This window comes from Rhyacophila brunnea, unplaced genomic scaffold, assembly GCF_057557595.1.
Source record: "Rhyacophila brunnea isolate RB1 unplaced genomic scaffold, BYU_Rbru_1.0 scaffold_13, whole genome shotgun sequence".
Taxonomy (NCBI): Eukaryota; Metazoa; Arthropoda; class Insecta; order Trichoptera; family Rhyacophilidae; genus Rhyacophila; species Rhyacophila brunnea.
Genome location: NW_028232785.1, coordinates 15,547,544 through 15,564,042, shown reverse-complemented (window position 1 = coordinate 15,564,042; position 16,499 = coordinate 15,547,544). Strand labels below are relative to the sequence as shown.

The 16,499-nt window shown below is 36.1% G+C and overlaps 1 long non-coding RNA gene across 1 annotated transcript; it reads right to left on the bottom strand.

The window, feature by feature from the left end:
- Nucleotides 1-1,270: 1,270 nt before the first annotated feature.
- On the bottom strand, nucleotides 1,271-10,338 carry LOC147076638 (uncharacterized). The gene is made up of 3 exons (XR_015069675.1): nucleotides 9,873-10,338; nucleotides 3,312-3,461; nucleotides 1,271-3,091 (listed from the first exon to the last, which is right to left on the bottom strand). It is a non-coding gene; the product is annotated as an uncharacterized LOC147076638 (long non-coding RNA).
- Nucleotides 10,339-16,499: the final 6,161 nt, after the last annotated feature.

The following is a 16,499-nucleotide window of genomic DNA, read 5'->3' as shown; positions in this document are numbered from 1 at the left end:
TTGCAGGATGCCGATCACATCCTCTGGGAGTGTCCCTATATGTCGGTTGAAAGGGAAGAGCTTCTCAAGTCGGTCCGACCCTCAGTTGGACCGGTCGGCCATTGCGACTTGGTATCTACGAGGGAAAATTTCTCAGCTTTTAAAAAGTTTGCGGCATTATACGGCAAGCGAGAAGGTCTTTTCTCATCGAGAATTGACCGTAATACATTATATGGAATTAGGGATCACGCACACTCTAGTGCACGCCAACCAAGGTCTTGGGAAGTTGCTCCTGGGACACTTTCGGCACAAATTTGAACAGCGCCTATCGTTCGTTACGCCACGGTATACGCCTGCATAACGGGTGTGGAGACGTGGCGGGTGGTGGAGGGAAAAGCAAGTTACCAGATATTGTATACGATTACAGCGGCCCTCGTAGTGTAGTGAGTAATGCGCTGGACTTACATCCGGGGTTTCCGAGTTCGACCGCGGTGACGTCACAATACATTTATATGATTGCCTCATAACTTGGTTGTCCGTGATTCGTTTATATTACTGATAATTTAAGGCATGTATATACTGATTTAAATTTACGTAGGTTAGTATTCAGATGGAATGAGAATCAATTAAGAACGATGGGAATATAGCCATAGAAAGGGAAACTAGATACCTAATTGTTAAAGGTTTCACTTCTTAGTAATGATTCATAGTCATTCATTCATGAACTAATATTTTGTTATTAGTCATCTTACTGACTGGACTGACTGGTAAACTTTAAGAATTGAATAATAACAACTGTAAAGTTGGGTAATGTGACGTATAAAATTAGCAAGTAACGAAGATTCCTGTGAGCAAAAGGTGTAGGGATCTGAGATAAGTACTACTTCACCCTGTCTCACCCCACCATATGGCTAAGCACAAGTTCGCGCTTTTCACCTTGGCCCATCGCCAACACTCGCAATGGCAGATCTGAGATAAAGGCGTATCAATATTAGTGATTGCTCGATCTCGACGGTCAAGAATAAATCGCTGTTTGCATAGGTATACCACTCAACCTGCGGCCGCATATTTAGGTGATAAACTAGTAAGTAAAGTAGTTGTAAAATGAGAAAGTAACCTAAGTTTGAAGATGATATGATATACCGAGAGCAAAGTTAAGCTACTTGTAAGAGTGTGGGTATGTAGAGAAGTATTTATTAGCCATAAATAACAGCTCCAAGAGGTTGGAATTATTAGATTAGTTATTTAGTAGGTACAGAAATTAATAAATAAATTGACGGAACAAAAATGTATCTGTATTAAACATTTATTTACAAGGTAAGTGGTTTAAATAACAAAGCGAAAGTACCTACTAGGTAAGTATTAAAAGGTTGCGGCTTGTCTAAGGCTTGAAAACAAAAACTGACATAAAAACAGTTGCAAATCCATATATTCCAGATACAGATATTTTGCAACTTCATGGTGATGAATTTTCTATGCGTGCAGCCTCATGATGTTTGAAAATCGGAGACTGCTTTTCTCGCAATCCAATTATAACCTTGTTACTGTTATTTATCTAGGGTTTAGGGTTTCTTATTGACAATCGCAATATTGCATCATATATTTGTTTATCAATTTTAGATAGGTATACATTGACTATATTCTTTTTTAAAACAACAGGCCACAAGACTTAATGACAGTAGTGTAGTTGTTTCTCTTCGGACCGCATTGTGTATTTAGTTTTCACTTTTTTTATAAATTCACAAACCTAATTAATAAATAACAAGCAGGTAAAAGATTATTTTTCATTTTAATGGCTGAATGTTTCGATTAGTTTGAACCAAATGTATATTTAGGTAAAAGTATTATAATGAAAACCAATTAAAATAGAAAAATAAATTATTATATACACTAGTGACTGGTATTATTTAAAGGGATATACATTTAAAATATTGCCACATACACTTTTAAAACATCTTCATTGATAGTAGTTGCATTAGGATTACTATCAAAATCGAAAAATGTTATAAATAAGGATGGCTAAGTTGTTTTCAGTTGTGATCGATGAAACAATTGATAGCAAACAATAATATACCTTTTTATGTAACAACAAACTGAACTGTTATGGTTTTCCACTCGAATGTCTTAATTTATGCCTTTTAAGATTACTGAGCGTTGTACATTTATACTTGCATACCTCGCATTGATGTGGTTTGTCACTAGTATGTGTCATTTTATGTTTATTAAGATTACTTATTTGCAGAAATCTATTAAAACACACAAGGCATTGATGTGGTTTTTCGCCAGTATGTGTCATTTTATGTTTTTTGAGATCACCATTTTTCAGAAATCTTTTAAAACACACATCGCATTGATGTGTTTTTTCGCCAGTATGTGCCATTTTATGTTTTTTGAGATCACTCATTTGCAGAAATCTTTTTAAACATACATCGCATTGATATGGTTTTTCACCAGTGTGTGTCATTTTATGTGTTTTGAGATGACAATTTTGCAGAAATCTTTTAAAACACACGTCGCATTGATGTGGTTTTTCACCAGTATGTGTCATTTTATGTTTTTTGAGAACACTATTTCGTTGAAAAAATTTAAAACACACATCGCATTGATGTGGTTTTTCACTAGTGTGTGTCATTTTGTGTGTTTTGTGATTACCAATATGCAGAAATCTTTTAAAACATACACCGCATTGATGTAGTTTTTCACCAAAATATACCTTCTGAATACCACGCTTCTCTATTTTATATGATCGATCATTGCATTGATTATGTTTTTCGCCAGCATGCGTATCATATGACTCAATCTGCATAGACTTCATGCACGAAATGCAGTGACTATTTAGATGATTTACAGTTCCAAACACTCCACAATAATCTTTGCAAATAAAGTTACGCGGAAAATATGTAACTCTTCTCAACATAATTCGAACTTCCTTTTGCACGTATATATTCTGAACTTCTTTTTTGACGTTTTGTTCATCTATTGTTATCTCTAAATGCTGTTTCGTCATATCTTTGACGTCAGTGAATGCGTGTGCTATTGTATTGTTGACCAGATTATTGTCAACTGTATCTTTTCTGACGATGTCCAGTGGTTTACTATAACGTACTGTGATCTGTAAAAAGCATAGAGTTGGTATTTTCAATTCAATTATATTAAAATAAATAAAATATGATTTTGTTCCCTAATATCGGTTGGATAGGTACTATTTGCTTTGTCAGCTAATGGTTTAAAAATAATAAAAAATCTGTAAAAATCATTAAAATTTAACATGTGTTACTTTAACTATTTAAAGTTCTATCGAGCTTAAAAATAAACTTTACAATTGAACGTACCTGATCTGGCCTGTTTTTTGGATTAGAGCAGCCAGGTCGAGGATTCTCATTGTTAATTAGGCTGATTGCGTTGTCAACAAATTCTTCTCTGATGACGATTACCACATTATCATTCTCAGACTTTATATTGATCGGATTGTTTTCAAGCTTCTGCAAATAACAATGTTTAATGTAATAATATAAAATCGAGGGTAGTTTATCATATGTATGTAATGAGGCGGTTAATTGTTACAATAAGTTAATCGCCTGAAATATCAAACAGTACCATGTTTTAACAGCACTTTTTTTTGGTGTGTTAACTCTTAGAGCGAGATTGACAGTTTTGACATTTTTAGACGGCTTACTTAATGTAACAATTATAATACCTCAATATAAAAATATGATAAACTAGGTACCCTAGATAGCTGCCGATATCAGCCTTGTGTATGAATAGATGCGCTGATTTATAAAATGCTAAAAACAGTTATGCTTTTGCGAATACTGGTGTCCTCAAAATTTTTGTACGTTGTCGAATCATGGACCCTGAGGCAAGGGAGATGTGGTATTGGCGCTGAACGCTTCATGTTTCTTGGAGGGAGCACAGAATGAAGCAAACCATTATTCAAATACTACAGATAAACTAACAGCTCTCCACAATATGTCTAAACCGTCTTCAGGTTATATGGACATACTGTTTGGTGCGAATCGCATAACCTGGAGGCTAGTGGTTTTGGGTAGTTTCCAGAGAAGGTAAAGGAGAGAACAGGGTCGGTGCGCTGGATCAAGTGAATGAGCTTACTGTGGACAGCCTTCACACCTGAGATAGGAGAGGACCGAGAGTGATGGAAAATCTTGGTCGCTCAGAAGAGAAGCTCAGGGAGAGAAGATATGCTTAAAGTTGGTTCAATCAGCTGTTAGGCCCATCGGGCCGTCCGAAATGGTCGCCACAAAGGCCACTAATATTGCATTTTAAAAAATTGCATCGTCTTATTGAGGACGTGAAGATCTGGACACATAGTTTCTTTGTCTGTAATGTTTTAACTTTGTATCTTATTTATATCATTAAATTTGTTCTTTTCTGTCACTATGGTACTTTTTTTTTATTAAATTGCGTCTTTCAGTAAACTCAGCTAAGGCTCACTTGGGTATCTGCTTCTGAGACATACCCGGGCGTGAACAACTGCTGATGCTTCACATCCAAACGTAACGTAGGGTCTCGTGATACGCTCGATAAAGACAAAGTGTGGTGCGGGGCGGTTAGGTTGGAGGGTCCATGTTTGTGTTGGTCGCTCAGAAGACAACGGAATTTAAATGTGGTCACGATCTTCGGCCATGAGGTAACGACCAAGAGAAAGAGAGAGACACAAACACGGATATGTAGAATTTACAAACGCATTTTTAATTTTAAAGTCGATTTCATCAACTTGGTCAACGGTGCATTTGTATTAATAATTCAATCATACGAAACTCAATAATTGTTGATAATAAGGAGTACTGTTATACAAGTGTGTTATTGCCTGGAATTAACATTATAGCTAATAACAACAATCACATTTTTTAAGATTTCCTTATCAAACGTATTATATAAACATTAATGTTGATATATAGCCGTCTAATATAATAACATAACTAAATATTATAAATAATAATATAAGAATATTATTAATACGTTTAACTACGGCACTGGCTGTCCGCCAATGCTAAATACTAATTAATACTAATTACAGTTAAATGTTCACTTGAGTGTCCGGCGTGACATCAGTGTGTACTTGAAGGTCTATTGTAACGGTCGCATAACAAAATGTAATCTATTACTCTGTATATTATTATTCATGATGATGATAATAATAAAGTTAATCATATAAAGAAAACCATGTTCATAATTTAACATCCTAAACGATCCATTATTCCCAACATGGTAGCAGAACGTGGTTGAAATATAAAACTAGTGCAACGTGGTTTAAAACGTAAAACCAGTGCTCCGTAAATTGTACCGCGGGTTCCCGGTAACAATAATAAAAGTGCGATCACAGCGGATCAGAAAACCGACCGCTTGTTTAAGTGAAACGCAGTGGCGGCGTAAGGCTGCAAAATAATTCAATAATAAATAAAAATAAATAAATAATAAATAAAATTATTATTACGAAAATGGCAAATCTAACGAAGATCACGGAGGTAAATATACCAATCTTCGAAGGAAGGAATTACACCAGCTGGAAATACAGGTTGCTGAACATTCTAGAATACAACGAGTGTCAAGCGCCAGCAATCCGAACAATGGAAACAACTGAAAAATATGCGGAATGGAAAAAACTCGATTTAAAAGCCAAAACCATTCTAATTAGTGCAGTTTCCGATAGCCAGTTGGAATTTATCAAGAACTGCGACACGACTTTGACAATGCTAAACAAACTAGATGAAATCCACTCAACGAAATCAACGCCGATGCAGATAATCTGTAGGTCAAAAATCGAGGAAATTAAAATGAAGAATTATGCAACAGTCGATGATTTCTTCTTAGACTTTCAGAAAACCTGCAATGAATATGTAAATGCAGGAGGTACACTTCATCAAGAAGAACAAATTAGATATTTAATAAAGGCACTACCGTTAAGCTACAGTGCGATTGGTGATTTCATCGACATAGTTCCGACGGAAAAACAAACAATGGAATATGTCAAATCAAAAATCAAGGAAAATAGCCTAACAAACACGGAAAATCCACAAAAGACGAATGTCAGAACGTTCAATACGAAAACAAAAACAAAAGGCCTGTGCTATATATGCAATAAGCCAGGACACAAACAGCAACAGTCGTGGTTCGCAAATCAAACCGACAATATACAGCAGGGATATGGGCCCAGCACCAGAAACAGCGGCAATACATCACAACAGCCGACGAACAAAAACAATTACGAGAAATTTGGATATCAGAGAGGCAGAGGCACAAGATACCAGCGAGGCGGCAGCCGAGGCAGAGGCATCGAGCAGCAGCAACAACAACAAAACTTGAAGACGTGGGCTCTTCAAGTTAATCATCATAAACTCAGTGTAAACAGTGAAGAAACAAGTGAGAGTGAAATAAAGTGGCTACTCGATAGCGGGTGCACAGATCACCTAGTGAAAAGCGATAAGTTCTATTCAAGTTGCGTTGAGCTTAAAGAACCAATCGACGTAAACCTACCCGACGGAAGAAAGTTGCGAGCAACAAAAGTGGGAAATATTGTAAGTTACTTTAAAAACCATAACAATGTTGAGCTAGTAGAACTAAAAAACGTCTATTTTGTAGATGGCTTAAAGAAAAATCTGTTAAGTTTTTCAAAAATAACACAAAATTGCACAATAGTAGCGCGCGATTCAAACGCCAAAATCTTTGATAAAAAAACCAGAAACCTTATAGCAGTGGCTAATAAAATAAATGATTTATACTACATGACTAGCTTTGTAAAAAATCCTAAAGATTCAAGCAAGATTAGTACATACAATGATTATCCAAATGAAGCCTTCACAAATTCAACGAGATTAACAAAAAAGGAAAAGTGGCATCGTGCGTTAGGCCATGTAAACTTTAGATATCTAGAAAAAAATAGTAAAAGATAAGTTACTTGATGGACTACCAGACCATCTTGAAAAACAAGAAATGAAATGCGCGACATGTATTGAAAGTAAAATGGCAAATTAACCTTTTGAAAATCATCGCGCGAATACAACAGAGATAAACGAAATAATACACACCGATCTAAACGGTCCGCACAATATTGTGGGCTATAAAGGTGAAAAATACTTTTTGACTGTCATAGACGATTACAGCAAATGTGCAAAAATTTATTGTATAAAAAATAAATCAGAAACGGCCGAGTGTCTCAAAAATCACATTAACTTTGTAGAGAATCAATTCGGGAAATCAATAAAAAGATTGCAATGCGATAAGGGGACCGAATATTTAAATCGAGAAATATATGAATTTGCAAACAAAAAAGGAATCGAAATTTTACCATGTCCGACAAACGTTCACGAACTCAATGGAGTCGCTGAACGTTATAGTAGATCGGCGATAGATATAGCAAGTTTAATTAAAGAGGCGCGCATAAGTAAAATTTATTGGCCCGAGGCAATAAATACAGTTGCCTATTTAAAAAATCGAACTATCGCAAATACGTGCGAAAATAAAACGCCTTATGAAATATTTTTCGGGGTTAAGCCGAAAGCCAAACATTTAAAAATTTATGGCTCAAGAGTTTTTGTCCGAATTCCGGAAATAAACAGAAAAAAATGGGACGATAAGTCACAAATCAGAGTACTCGTAGGATATACACATTTCGGGTACCGAGTTTTGGTTAAAAATAAGGTGATCGAGGCAAGACATGTGCAGGTTATCGAAAAAGGTACAAGACTAATATGCCTAGAAAATCAGACTAATGAAAACACTTTCGACGGAAATAACGAATCACAAAACCGTGTAAACATTGATCTAAATGAGCAGGGCTCGGAGATCGAATTGAGCGAAAGTGAAAATGAGCGTGAAAATGATAATGATAATGAAGTATTTGTTGAAAATGAACAGGCGAGCGAATCGGTCAAAGTTAAAACTAGACGAGTATCCGCACGCGAAAAAAAGACAGTCGAGCGTTACGGAAATCCTATAGCTCACTGTATATACGTTAATTACATAAACGCAAATGCGCCAAGTACATATGAGGAAGCTATAACCTCAAACGACTCTGACCATTGGCGAGCGGCGATGGATTCAGAAATTAACTGTCTAAATAAAAACAAAACATGGTGTCTAGTCGAAAAGCCGACTGATAAGAAAATAATCGATGATAAATGGATATTTAAAAGAAAGAGCGATGATACATATAAAGCGCGTCTAGTAGTACGCGGCTTTCAACAAAGAGAACGCTTGGAAAACGTTTATTCCCCCGTGGGAAAAATGTTAACTTTTAAAATTCTTGTGAGTTATTGCACAACGAATAATCTCTTCATTGACCAGATGGACGTTGAGACCGCAGTTCTCAATGGACCAGTTAAAAGCGAAGTTTATATTTACCAGCCAAAAGGCTATCAAAAGGAAAAAAATAAAGTCTGCAAACTAGAGAAAGCGTTATATGGTTTGCGAGAAAGTCCACTTGCGTGGTACGAAACATTCGATGAATATGTAAAAAAATTAGATTTCAAGAGAAGCGAATACGATAATTGTCTTTATGTAAAAACAGAAAATAAGGAATCAATATATCTCCTGGTATTCGTAGACGATCTGTTGATCTGTGGGAAAGACAAATTAAAAATTGACTTAATTAAGAAAAGTTTAATGAAAAGATTTACGATGAAAGACTTTAATGAGGTTAAAAGTTATATAGGCATCGATATTGATTACAATAAAGATCAAAACAACATGAAGCTAAGCCAGACAAAATATATCGAATCATTAGCCTCTAAATATCAGTTAGAAAATTCTAAACTATACGAAACTCCAATGGAGACAAACCTAAAAATTGATCAAGCGAGCGAAACAGACGAATAAATAAAATACAGAAACTTGATCGGCGAACTTTTATACATAAGCTCAGGCAATAGACCTGATATCGCGTACAGCGTTAATTACTTAAGCCGTTTTCAAAACTGCTACGACAAAACCCATTACAAGTATGCGATGCGAATTCTAAAATACTTATTAAAGACCAAAGATCTAAAATTAAGATATGGCAAAAACGAAAAGAACGATAAAATTGATTGTTACGTCGACTCGGACTATGCGGGCGACAATATAGACAGAAAATCGACGAGCGGTTACGCAATTCGACTAAACGGAAATTTAATTTTTTGGAAGTCAAAAAAACAAAATGTGGTTACAAAATGCTCCACTTTCGCAGAGTATATAGCACTGTCAGAAGCAGTCACAGAAATTTTATTTGTGAGAAATATATGTAACGAAAGTTTTGATTTAAAAATAAATACACCAATCAAAATTCACGAGGACAATAGCGGAGCGGTCGCTATTGCAAAGTTTGGAAATTTTACAAAAAACTCTAAACACATTGAAATTCAATTTCATTATGTAAACGAACATTACCAAAACAAGACGATTGACATAGTAAAAGTTGATTCAAAAAATAATATAGCGGACATCTTTACCAAAGCATTGGATAAGACGAGCTTCCTGGAAAATCGTCAAAGACTGAAGTTAATCTAATGTACAAGTACAAAAGTAATTAAACGGCTAAGAGGCGTGTTGATATATAGCCGTCTAATATAATAACATAACTAAATATTATAAGTAATAATATAAGAATATTATTAATACGTTTAACTACGGCACTGGCTGTCCGCCAATGCTAAATACTAATTAATACTAATTACAGTTAAATGTTCACTTGAGTGTCCGGCGTGACATCAGTGTGTACTCGAAGGTCTATTGTAACGGTCGCATAACAAAATGTAATCTATTACTCTGTATATTATTATTCATGATGATGATAATAATAAAGTTAATCATATAAAGAAAACCATGTTCATAATTTAACATCCTAAACGATCCATTATTCCCAACAATTAATTTATCAGCTTCTGTCAAAAACTAACCTCAAAACTGCAATCAACATCGTCGAAATACTCTTGTTTTAGATCAATATTGTCGTCAGGAAAGTTTGAACATTCAATTGGCACATCATAAAAGCGTTGTACTTCTGAATCGGATTTATCCTCGCTTGGTTCGCGCTTTATATCCATTGTTAGTTGGTTAATAATAATCAAATATTATCGAATAACTATCCAACTGTCATTATTACGAAATAACACGGCGTATAGCGTCTGAACACCGCCATCTTTAGATTAATATCATTATAAAGGTAATCCTTTTCAGTCGGCAATGGTCTGAATTAACTGGGAAACATGACAGCAAAGCACACGTCACAAATTAAAATCAGTGTTGCCAGCTTTTTGTCAGGACCATTCGTTAAACAATATTGTACGCGTTGAAAATATCTAGTAAGGACCTATCATCACTGTTGACAATAGGGTTTTTGGTTTCTTCTAATATTATAACGGAGAAATTGAAAAACCACCAGGCCCGTTTTTATTGAGGCAAGCCTTCCGACCAAAAATGCCTACTTATAAAAGTCAAGGGCTTTTTTCAACGATAGTTAACAAGATGAATGTGGGCAGTGAGATAAAATAAAGTGAATACATGATAAAGGGGTGAAAAAAGTACAGCACAAAGACCACAAGGGGAAAAAATACGATCAACATCACTCTACATAATGAGTAAACAGGAATAATGGTAGGTTTATTACATCAAAGTCAAGGGGTTTTTTCAACTTTTCCGACCAACTTTTGTCTCGGCTTGCCAAATTTTTAATCACCTACCAACGAAATTATAGTAGGTACTTTGCACCAATTTTACGGGACGGAAATATTGAAATGTCAATCCTATTGGGGTACTTACCTATTTTGTAATTATTTTAATACAAATGCATTTTATCAATGTTATAAAAAAATTGTACTTATTGCATTCGAACTATGTTTAAGTACCTTATAACAATGATCTAACTGTCAAAACATATAGTAGGTACATCAACATCAGGTGCGCGACAACCCGGTGTGGGTCTTGGCCTCTCCAACAGTTCCCTCCACCTGTCCCTATCCAGTGTGGCCGCTTTTCAATTAGGTAGGTACCCCCAGAATACGGCTGTCACTGGCAGCTCCACGTCACCAGCGAATCTTGGGCCTGCCTATTCTTCTACGCCCTATTGGATGGCTGGACATCACTCTCTTTGCAGGTTCATTGTCATTCATACGGTGCACATGACCTAGCCATCGCAGTCTCCAATCTTAATTGATTGAACTGCGCTGCAATCTTCGTACAGCCCGTAGAGCTCAGCATTAAACCTTTTCCTCCTCAAATCCCTGATCGGTCCATATTTACGGCGAAGAATTTTTCTTTTAAAAATGTTCAGGGCTGGTTCATTTCGCAGAGAAAATGTTCAGGTTTCCAATACCAATTGATTAACACTTATTGTTACAATTATTACAATAATTAAGTAATAATTAATTATTGTTATAATAAGTGCCATGTTTAAACAGCTCCTCTCTTCCCTGTGATTGATTTTAGACCAACTTATTGTAAATGTTACAATAATTTGTTTTATAATTTGATACTTTCCTACCATATTTAGCTGCGGCAGCGGACTGAAAGCAGGCATTAGTCTATAATAGACCCGCTGAGACCGCATGACTGCTAGAGCTAGAATTTGATGACAAAAAGAGGGCAACACTGGTCTATGGCAACTGTCATACATGTCTGATACGTTGTCCTGCTGTACGGAATAATACGATTTAACATAAGTCGAAACATGGATATAAAGCAGGAACCAGAAGACAATGAATATAATATCGAACGACAGCCGCGAAGTCCTGTCTGGTATGACGTTTCGATAAAGCGATCAAACTGCTCTAACGCCATAGATTCTTCGAACAAACATTTTGATGAAGCCGGTCAGAGTTTTGAGGTTAGTTTTTCAATAAATATGACAATAGCTGCTATATCCAAGAATTCTATATAGAATGAGTCCGTATTTGAAATTTTGAAGACGGTACGAAATTCGAATCAAATATAGCAAAGGGTGGATGTAGGCTGTTGAGATCCGACATAAATAGAGTACACTAAACTTCGTATGTCAAAAATATTGGTTTTCATTCACCGACTAAATGTACGATGTCTAAAAAGTATTTGTTAGTTTTTAAAATTCAATTAAGCCTGCCTAATCCATTCCAAAGTAAAAAATGGTCGAAAATATTCGTTTATCAATAAAACATCTAATATTATGCCATTAAACCATATATTATTTTTACTTTTGATAGGTATTTTATAAAAAGAAGAATTTTTTTATCGATTATAGTTTGGTTTTTGAGGGTTTAATGAATTTTAGAAAACTAACTAACACTAGAGTATGTCTTCTATAAGCTGACGTGGGATTTCATCCCCACCCCAGCCCGCTCCAGCATCCATCTCGTTCCCTCCCAGAGAAAACTTGCAATAATTGAACGCGATGGCATAATGCTTTCCGTGTGACGTGTACGCCAGTTTATACAATACAGACTCTAGCTGTTATATGTATTCTTAATCAATGAAAACAATAATAAGTATGTCTGAAAAAGTATGCCCTTTTTTGTTGGATCGCCCATAGCATACTTAAATTATTATTATGATTTGGTTTAAGAAGGATTACTTGAATTTTCAAAACTAACCACCACCATCTGCAAATTATTGTATGCTTAATTCAATGAATATAAATAAGTATGACTGACAAAGTTTAGTGTGCTGAAAAAATACAGATGTTTTGCGTTCTGACTTGTCGATAATCTACGCATGCATTTCTTCATTTTTACGTGATTACTCATCTTAATAACAATGGTCAATCTATTTCTCTGATATGGCACTATGCGATTTGCGTAAAATGTCAAATTGAACTCGAATCTAATAATATAGGTACTAGCCAATGCTATGAATTATATTCTTACCTAGGTATTCGAGGCTTATAGCGCCATTTAGTACACGTGCATGGATTTACTTGCAGCAATAGTGTGTATTTTAAACTATTGCAATAGTATCTAACTCTTTACACGTCAAAATGCTTTCGCGCCAATCTTATGCTTTAAGCGATGATGCCCACAGAACGCGTCAAGCGCCGCACTCGCGCAAAATTTCTACAAGTGGCGCATAAATCATTGAAAATACAACGTAATCAAATAATACGCCAGCGCCCACTGGATATGGCGACGCATTATACGCGCGCGCCGCATGAATTTCGCGAACCACCGCTTCTCGGCGATACGAATGAAAGAAAATACAATAGAGTCCATTCATTGAATACGGCTACCAAAATTACGCTGCTCGTGGCGTTGTCGATGGACGGGCGAAAAGCAATTACTTAATAACAGAGACCCATTGTTTTATTTTATTCGTGTCATTATATTTCGCTGGTTGAATAATGTCGTCGTAAATTTTAATTACAAGCCCGAAATAATATAATATTTTTATTGCTTTGTTATGAGAGGCGCTGTAATTAATATTTATTTTGTGCTGCTTGGGCCGCATATTACAGAGGTGAAGGGTAATGCGCGGGAAGAGACGTGTGATTATGGTTATGAATAAACACTGCACGCCCGCTCGACGCGTTCTGTGAGCGCTATCGCTAAGAGTAAACAAGACATTTTGTAGTACTTACTATTTGACAGGGAGTGAAAATCGGTTAACCTCAAAATTATTAGTCTGCGCGTTTTTTTCCAGCATTTTCACCACTATTGTTCTACTGCGCTGGAGCAGATATTAACACTACCAACTGTCGTGTAAACATTCAGATGCTTACGAACTTTTTTGATTCATTCATGCGACCTTACAACTTGCATGATAATACGTGTTTACATGTGCATTTTATTGTTATGGCCACGATAATACGTACTGTCAGAAGTAAATTTATGCAAGTGTAAACGGGGTAGTATTTTGGCAATACCTGCAATTAGAAACACGAATGTAAATAATTTATTGAATCTGTCAAACTGCAATTAATAAATTGTTTAAATTAGTAATTACTTTTTTAAAGACTGATATCATATTTATGTAATATCTCATTAGTTAACTCCATTAATTTCCAATACGTTACCATTGTTCCTAGAATGCACGATTTTACACCTCTTGAGTGTAGTATTTTATTGTTTATAAGTACTAATGATCTATTATTAATTTTAAAGATTTATTATAATATTATGTTTATCGAATGTATTATTATTAATACGATATGGGGGTTTTTTTTACCAACACTTGAACTATTCATAAATTGTTTGTTATTTTTTTTTATTGTGACCCTTGACTTGATAAGTAGGAAATTGAGATTTTACCTAATTTATTGTATGGATTTAGGAATAGTGTTCGTTGACAGTGTGTGTTTGCCTTTGGTGAGTATACACAGCTCCTGTAAATGTCGAAAGGCGAATCCTGAGTCGCAAAACACGACTCAAATGGTACAACACTTAAATCCATTTGAATATAAATTGAAATTCCATCAAGTACTTTCGGCCGATAGTATTATCATGATCATCATCATCATCAGCCAGGTTCAATCTACTGCCTGGATGTGGATGAAAGCCTCCCTAAGCTTCTTCCAACACTCTCGGTCCTGTTTCATTCGCTGCCACGTATTTCCGCCGAACTTAACCAGTTCGTTAATCCAGTGGCTTTTAGGGCGACCCTGTAGCCGTTTCATGCCCCTTGGGTACCATTGGATGACGACATTTGTCCAGCAACCGTCCTTCCGTGCCACGTCCATCTCTATTTCAGCTGTTTGGCAACGTCTATTACATCGAGTCTCCTGTCTGCTTCCTAACCCATTCGTTTCACTTACGGTCCTTTCGCGTGATGCCCAACATACACCTCTCCATGCCTCGCTGTGCGACTCTTAGCCTTTGAACATCTCTCGTGTTAAGGGTCCACGTCTCGCAGCCATACGTGAGCACGGGTAGCACACATGTGTCGAACACCCTACGCTTAATACACAATGGTAGGTCACTCTTGAAGATACTATTCAGACGTCCGAAAGCACTCCATCCCACCTTTGTTCTTCGAACAATTTCATCGTGCACGCCCTTCTATGGACACCTGCTGTCCGAGGTAGACGTAGCTGTACTTGCTCGAGTTGGGTGCTATTAATACAGATAATCGCAGGGTCCGAAAAACAGTTCCTCATCACTTTTGTCTTTAAGACGTTTATCTTTAGGCCAACCATTTGACTGACATCCGCGAGTTCTTGAATTCTACCTTGGAGGTCTTTCGGGTCATGTGAAAGTATAACAATATCATCTGCAAAGCGCAGGTAACTGAGGGGCTCCCCATTAAGGGGGGACATGCTCGTCGTAGGTCAAAATTGAGTTTTTATTGTATTTTCAAACCATGATCCTGGACACTCCTTAAACGTTGTAGATAATCTATTTATATAATTTTAAAGCCTTATTATTCCTCATTTATTTTATACATTTGATGACTGCATAAAGTTTTTTTGTTACATAAAATAGTATTCTTTTAAACCTCTCGCTCTAATGTTTTAGAATATAGTCATATTTCGGTACATAACTGTGCAGTGGTGTTAAGATTTTTTACTTTTATTTATTTTTAAACGCATTTATAAAACTATCAGTATAATTTATATCGACATTATTATAGTGAAATATTTACGATAAAAAATTATATTGATAATCTTTGTGATCCCAAATTTGACAAGAATTAGGCATTTTATTATTCAAAAAATCGGCAAGATTAACACATTTGAAGATAATTCTAAAGATACTTATTATAAGCAATCTCTCGGTTGATTCTCATCTAGAGCAGTTTCTAGGCGTTGGAGAGTATTTTTGTAAAGACTTTGTACAGAATTGGCGATAAGCTGTTTGGCCGAAATTTTTTCAGGTCTTCCTGATCTCCCTTTTTATTTAGGATGATGATCGAGGCACTTTTCCACGCCTCTAGGACATTTTCTTCGCGCAGGCAGGTTGTGAACAGCAGTGCTAGCACTTCGTTCACGGTCTGTCCGGCTCTCTTGAGAATGTCGATCGTAAGCCCATCTTCTCCTGGAACTTTATCATTTTTCATGCCTTTTATTGCATGCTCTACCTCGTAGGTAGTGACTTCAGGAAGACAGTGTTCGTCATCATCCTTCCTCAATTGGTTTTAAGTCGCATTTTATCCATTTTCGTCAATATAGAATTCCACTACTCTGTTCAATAAACTATCCCAGTTTCGCAAAACAGTAGTGCCGTCCTCCGCTTTTAGTGCTGTGATTTGCCTACTCTCTATCCCCAACCGTTGTTTGTTTTTGTTCAGACTTCTACCTACTTCCACAGTAGCCTGTATCAGCATCATATAAAATCTATGGAGGTCATCAGGTATGTTTTTACGGAGAGTTTTACAAAGATCAGAGTATTCGGGATCGTTTGATACATGAATATGACTCTTTGTTTCCCTTCGCTGTTTCATTAGATTTAACTTATTGGTTGAAAGCTTTTTTGTTGAAGCGGGCTCTGATGCAACTTTGTCTGGTTGTTTTACAGATTTTAGTATTATGCGCGTTATGCTTTCTGCATTCGAGAGGGAGATAGAATCATTTTAAGTCTGGAAAGATGTAAGTCTATTTGTCAGTTCGGTCTGAAATTCGGCTTTGC